Source organism: Ursus maritimus, unplaced genomic scaffold (assembly GCF_017311325.1).
Source record: "Ursus maritimus isolate PB19 unplaced genomic scaffold, ASM1731132v1 scaffold_23, whole genome shotgun sequence".
NCBI lineage: Eukaryota > Metazoa > Chordata > Mammalia > Carnivora > Ursidae > Ursus > Ursus maritimus.
Genome location: NW_024424786.1, coordinates 36445192 through 36451911, shown reverse-complemented (window position 1 = coordinate 36451911; position 6720 = coordinate 36445192).

Below are 6720 nucleotides of genomic sequence, written 5' to 3'. Positions count from 1 at the left end.
ACTAAGGAAAATGTAAATCAAAGCTGCAATTATGTATCTCTACAAACTTAGAGCAGTTGAAATAGAAAAGTGATAATACCAAATGCTAGTGTGGATGTGGAGAAACTGGATCTCTCATACATTGCTGACAGGAGTGTAAAAATGGTAAAGTCCCTTTGGAAAATAGTCTGGCAGGCTCTTATAACTTAGCAGTTGCACTCTTACACATCTATCCCAAAGAAATTAAATTTTACATTTATATAAAAACCTGTATGTGAATGTTTCTAACAGCTTTATTCATAATGGAAAAAATACGTGAAGCAACCATTTAATGTCCTTCAGTAAATGAATGCTTAAACAAAATCTGGTACAATCAACAATGGAAGACTATTCAGCATCTTAAAAAAATGGACAGTTGATATACACAACATGAATGGACCTCAATAGAATTATGCTCAGTGAAAAAAAATCTCAAGAGCTTAAGTATAGTATGATTTTACTTATGGGACATTCTTGAAATTACTAAACAATGGAAAGGGAGAATAGTGGTTGCCAGGAGACAGAGATAGGGTTGGTGGTGAGGTGTTAATACAAGGACGTATCAAGAAGGAGTTATTTTGTGGATGTGAAACAGTTCTGTATCTTAATTGTTGTGATAGTTACAGAAATATATACCCAGGATAAAATTGTATAGCACTAAACACAACTAAATACACAAATACATACACATACAGACGTAGGACAAAAAATGTCAAAAACTGAACAAGGTTTGTAGTTTAATTAACTGTAAATGTACCAGTGTCAATTTCCTGGTTTTGATATTGTGTTTCAACTATGTAAGAGGAGGCCATTGAGGGAAGTTAGCTGAAGGGTAAATCTGACACTTATCTTTGCAGCTTCAAAGAATTTTGAGTAAGTCTAAAAATACCTCAAAATGTAAAGTTGAAAAAAACTTCATAGAGCTTGAAAAGTAAAAACACTGAAGTATGAAACAAAATATATATATGTATTCATTTTTTATTTTAATGTTAGAAAATTATCCAGAAAACAGTTCTTAGGAACATTAAAATCAATAAATGAGCTTCCATATTTTGGCTGTTGTGAATAATGCTTCAATAAACATAGGGGTGCATCTATCTTTTCAAATTAGTGTTTTCCTTTTCTTTGGGTAAATAAACAGTAGTTGAATTATTGGATCATATGGTAGCTCTATTTTTATTTGTTTTGAGGGACATGCATTGTGTTTTACACAGGGACTGCACCAATTTACGTTCCCACCAATAGTGAAAAGGGTTCCTTTTTCTCCACATCCTTGCCAACCCTTGTTATTTCTCGTCTTTTTTATTTTAGCCATTCTGACAGGTGTAAGGTGATATCTCATTGTGGTTTTGATTTTCCTTTTCCTGGTGATCAGTGATGTTGAGCATCTTCTCATGTTGGCCATATGTATGTCTTCTTGGGGAAATGTCTATTTAGGTCCTTGGCCTATTTAATCAGATTGTTTGGGGCATTTTTGGTGTTGACTTGTATAAATTCTTTATATATTTCAGATATTAACACCTTATCAGATGTATCATTTGCAAATATCTTTTCCCATCCAGCCAGTTGCTTTTTTGCCTTGTTGAAGGTGTCCTTTGCTGTGCAAAAGATTTTTATTTTGAGGTAGTCCCAATAGTCTATTTTAGCTTTTGTTTCCCTTGCCTTAGGAGACATATCTAGAAAAATGTTTCTGTGACTGATGTCAGAGAAATTACTGCCTGTGTTCTCTTCTAGGATTTTTATGGCTTCAGGTTTCGAACATTTAGGTGTTTAATCCATTTTGAATTTATTTTTGTGTATGGTGTTAGAGAAAGTGGTCTAGTTTGATTTTTCTTAAAGATTTTTTTTATTATTTATTAGAGAGAGAGAGCCAGCGAGAGAGGGAACACAAGCAGGGGGAGTGGGAGAGGAAGAAGCAGGCTCCCAGCGGAGCAGGGAGCCCGATGTGGGCCTCAATCCCAGGACCCTGGGATCATGACCTGAGCCGAAGGCAGACACTTAATGACTGAACCACCCAGGCACCCCTATAGTTTTATTTTTTTTTTACCTGTAGCTGTCCAGTTTTCCCAGCATCATTTATTGAAGAGACTGTATTTTCCCCATTTGTATATTCTTACCTCCTTTGTCATAGAATAATTGACCATGTAAGTGTGGGTTTCTTTCTGGGCTCTCTATTCTGTTCTGTTGATCTCTGTGTCTATTTTTGTGTCAGTACCATACTGTCTTGATTACTACAGCTTTGTAGTGTATCTTGAAATCTGGAACTGTGATGCCTCCAGCTTTGTTCTTCTTTCTCAAGATATCTTTGGCTATTCAGGGTCTTTTGTGTTTCCATACAAATTTTAGGATTATTTATTCTAGTTCTGTGAAAAATGCTTTTGGTATTTTGATGGGGATTACATTGAGCCAAGATATGGGAGCAACCTAAGGGTCCATAGATAGATGGATAGATAAAGAAGATATGGTGTGTATGTGTACACACAGACACACAGACACACAGACACACACACACAGTGGAATATTATGAGGCCATAAAAAATGAGATGCCGTCTTGCCATTTGCAGCAACATGGATGGACCTAGGTATTATGCTAAGTGAAATAAGAGAGACAAATACCATATGATTTCACTCATATGTAGAATCTAAAAAACAAAACGAATGAATAAACACAAAGTAGAATCAGACCTATAAATACAGAGAACAAAGTGATGGTTGCCAGAAAGAAGGGAGTGGGTGTTTGGGAAATCGGTGAAGGAGAGTCAGAGATGTAGGCTTCCATTATGGAATGAATAACTAATGGGAATATAAGCCACAGAATAGGGGATATAGTCAATGATATTTTAATAGTGTTGTATGATAACTGATGGTAACTACACTTGTGGTGAGCATAGCATAATGTATAGAGAAGTTGAATCACTAGCTATTTACCTGAAACTAATATAACATTGTGTATCAACTATACTCAAAAAATTTTTAAAAATCAATAAATGTGTTATACCCATATATGGCAAAAGAGGGGGAAAATCTATGGAAGTATTTTGTTTTGTTTTGCTTTGTTTTTCATAACAAGGGAGGATAGCAAGAGAGAGAAATAAAGGAGATATAAAGTAAAACAGAAGTTATGGGAAAAAGTATCAGGGAGGGATGATGGGAAAGAGATTTGGGGAATGACAGCTATGTACCGGCAATGGAGGGTGAGTAGGCTGGGTTTCTCCAGTAGAAATTCCTTCAAAATGATAACAATGATATTATTTGTAATATGAATCAGTATGTTAAGAGATTTATAACATTGGAGAGGTTTGGGGTTGAAAGGAAGTAAAAAAGAAAGAAAAAGCAAGAAAGCAGGCAACCAAGAAAGAAGTAAAAGAACACCATTCCAGGGGGGGGGGAAACATTGTGCAGGAGAAAGAATAATTTAGGTGGCTCAATTCCAATGCCATATATGGTCATAAAGAGATAAATAACACATGTGTCTCTGCCCAAATTATGGGCTTTGTAGAGAGGGTGGGGATGGGGAACGTTTATGTGTGTCATCATGGTTGGGGGTTGGAGAGAGGAAAGAGTTAAATTTTGATCTTCCACAATGAGGAGATCAGTGCTTCTCAACTTTCATCACATAAAGGTATTCATAGAAAATTATATTTTTCTGGTGCGTGGCTGAATTGGAAGTATTTAGAGTTCCAAATAGAGCTACTTGTTACTCAAGATAATTTTGTATGACTTGTTTATTTTTAAAACCATGTGAATATGTAACTGTGATTATTGGAACCCCAGAAAATGACTACTTTGGTTGTGTGTATGACAAAGCAAGTTAATATATCAAAAGGAAAAATAATACATCAAAATGTATTGAATCCTTTTTCTTCTTCCTTTATTGCACATCAGGGATATAATAGGAATTAAGGCACCCAAGAAAATTTCATGCCCTAATTCCTAGAACCATGAGTATGAGAAGATACCACACCCATGAATAGGCTACCTTGAGCTTTACTAAGTTTACTTCTAAGTGGGGAGATCATCTTGGATTATTTGAGTAGGCCCAGCGTAATCATGGGACCCCTTAGAACTAGAAGAAGGAAAAGTTTGAGAAGGACAAATCATCATTGGGTTGGGAGATGGAGGGGGCCACATGAGAAGAAACGGAGGTGTCTTCCAGGAGCAGAGAGAAGCCCCCAGCAAAGAAACAGGGTCCTCTAACCTCAACTGTAAGGAACTGAGTTCTTCCAACAATGAATGATCTTGGAAGAGGATCTCAAGCCTCAGAAACACCGAGCTGGCCAGTACTCTGATTTTAGTTAAGTGAGGGTCTGAGCAAATAATCTGACTAAGCTATGTAGGACTTCTGATGTATAGAAACTGAGAATGAATTGGTGCTGTTTTAAGCAGCTACATTTGTGGTAATTTGTTAGACAGCAATAGCTAATACAAGGGGATAAAGGTAAGGCTCTTACCATTTTGAACAAGGTTTTTTGCCTTAATGGCTCTGTTACTCAGAGTCGGCTAACTTCTGTGACAAAAAATTCCATGCTTTCCTTGGCCTAGTACCATAAAAGTTTTCTCTCTTAGGTCACAATCCAACTGAACGTTCACCAGTGGATTTAATCTATTCAGTTATTAATGGGTCAGGCACAATTCTCCACACATCTCAGCATCTTCTGGGTCCTGCATTCTCTGCATCTGGCCAGTACAGATTATGAGAAAAATGCAGGGGATTTAAGGGGCCAAGCCTGGACGTGTGGTGAGCATCACCTCACCACCATTCCATTGGTAGTCACCTTCTCACCGACTCCGACCCCTCTCACCTACTATAACCCTTAAGTGGGCGATTTAATCTAGCAAATGAAGGTGTACTTGTGAGCAGTCAGCCCAGTTTTCCCACAGGATCTTGGGAACTGTAGGTATAAGGTAGCATCTGAAAAATTAACTCTTCCCACTTCTACCAAAACAAACCTCAGTTAGAAGTAAGATAGTTTAAGAAAAAAAGCAGGTTGCCTTTAAGTAAATCATCAGTGCTCTGGCTCCCTACAGCCTTTTTCACCTTGTTTTATAAACAGCTACTTCACACATTTACATTCCTTTATTGGCTCCTAAACACATTTGATTTTGTCAGCTCTAGACCCAAACTTATTGACAGGACAGTACAAAGTATCTCAGAAAGAGGAGGTAAAGGGGGGGGGGGGACTGCCTTTGAAAAACAAAGAAAAGTGGAATTCTTGCAGATTGGAAAGTTGTTTGTGGGCCCAAAGGGGATTAGGGGCCTCTGACCTGCTCCGTAGCATTCTCAGTGGAATGGAAAAACCTCAGAGAAGATGGTTTTTAACTTTCTTACATTTTCACATTGTAAGCCCAGCCCCTAGGCACTGTATTTTTGCAATTTGGGGGAAAAAACCCTATATTCCAAGTGTGGTACAGAAGCATTATTCACAGGACACTTACGTTCTAATAGGAACTGAAACAATGAGTTTCTCATTGGTGTGGTGTGGACTAGCCAATAATGACAGGAATCACCTCTCCAGTGACTTACGCTGTTTTAAGATAAGACCCTGTGCACGGGTGTGTGTGTGTGTGTGTGTGTGTGAGTTTGTTGGATGGGTATGAAGAAAAATGGGCAGAACTGACTGCATGGGTTGGATTCTCAAATAATATGATTAAGAGTTGCAAATATCTATTTCCTGAACACCTGCATTTGTGGACTGAAAGGTAAACATATAAGCACCACATAAATATGTGCTAATCTAGCTGAAGCAAAAGGGTTTCCCTTTATTAGTATTATTATTATTCAGAGTGAGTTGAATACAAAGTGGCAACCATGTAGGAATGGGAGGCCAACTCAGGTAAGGACCCTACCAAGGTGGAACCACGTTGGGAAGTTCAGACGGCTAATCCTTACTACAGAGGCAAAGGCAACAAGGAGCCGATTGCCAGTCTCTCCAGCTCCATGCCTCATTATTCTACCACACATAAATTCACTCACCTCTAGGTGGAGAGTTTGTGTTTTAAAAATGATTGAATGCCTACTCAAAGCAAGCCTTTGTGTGGAATTCTGCTGAAGACTCAGCTATGACACGGTTTGGGATTATTCCCAAGGATATGAAGGAACTATGAGAGTGTATGTGATTTCAAAAAAGGAGGATGTTGGAGAAAGAGGTCCCTGGAAACACTTATGTTAGACTTCTTGAAATGGGAAGAAAAATGCAGAATCCAACAAGAGTGGTGAAGATTACAGAGAGAAGGAATGGTTAACAACTCCAAATGTATTTAAGAAATTGAGGAGAAAAAAGATTGAAAAAATGTTATTAGCCTTGGAGGATGCAGAGTAACTGATGGCTTTTGACCACAAAACTGACCACCAAAGGTCAGTTTCCTTTGGCCATTGAGGTCATAAGGGTTGATAAATTAGAAGTGAGTGCAGGCATACAGAAGTGAGTAGAACTTCAGTATATCACAGTTTGTCATACTTTGTTACAACATCTGCATCTCTGCCATTCCCTGCCTCCTACTTTCCTGTCCCTAGGTATGTTTGATTCTCTCCTTATACACTACAGTCTTTACCCATTGCCACATTATATCTCATTAATAATTGGACAAACTCAACATAGATTTGTGGAGGTAGTAGTAAATTGGGTGATTGGAAACAGGAAAGCAGGGGAATGGTGGGATTGATTTTTATTTCTCACTGACTCTTGGTTCTTGAGCCCTTTG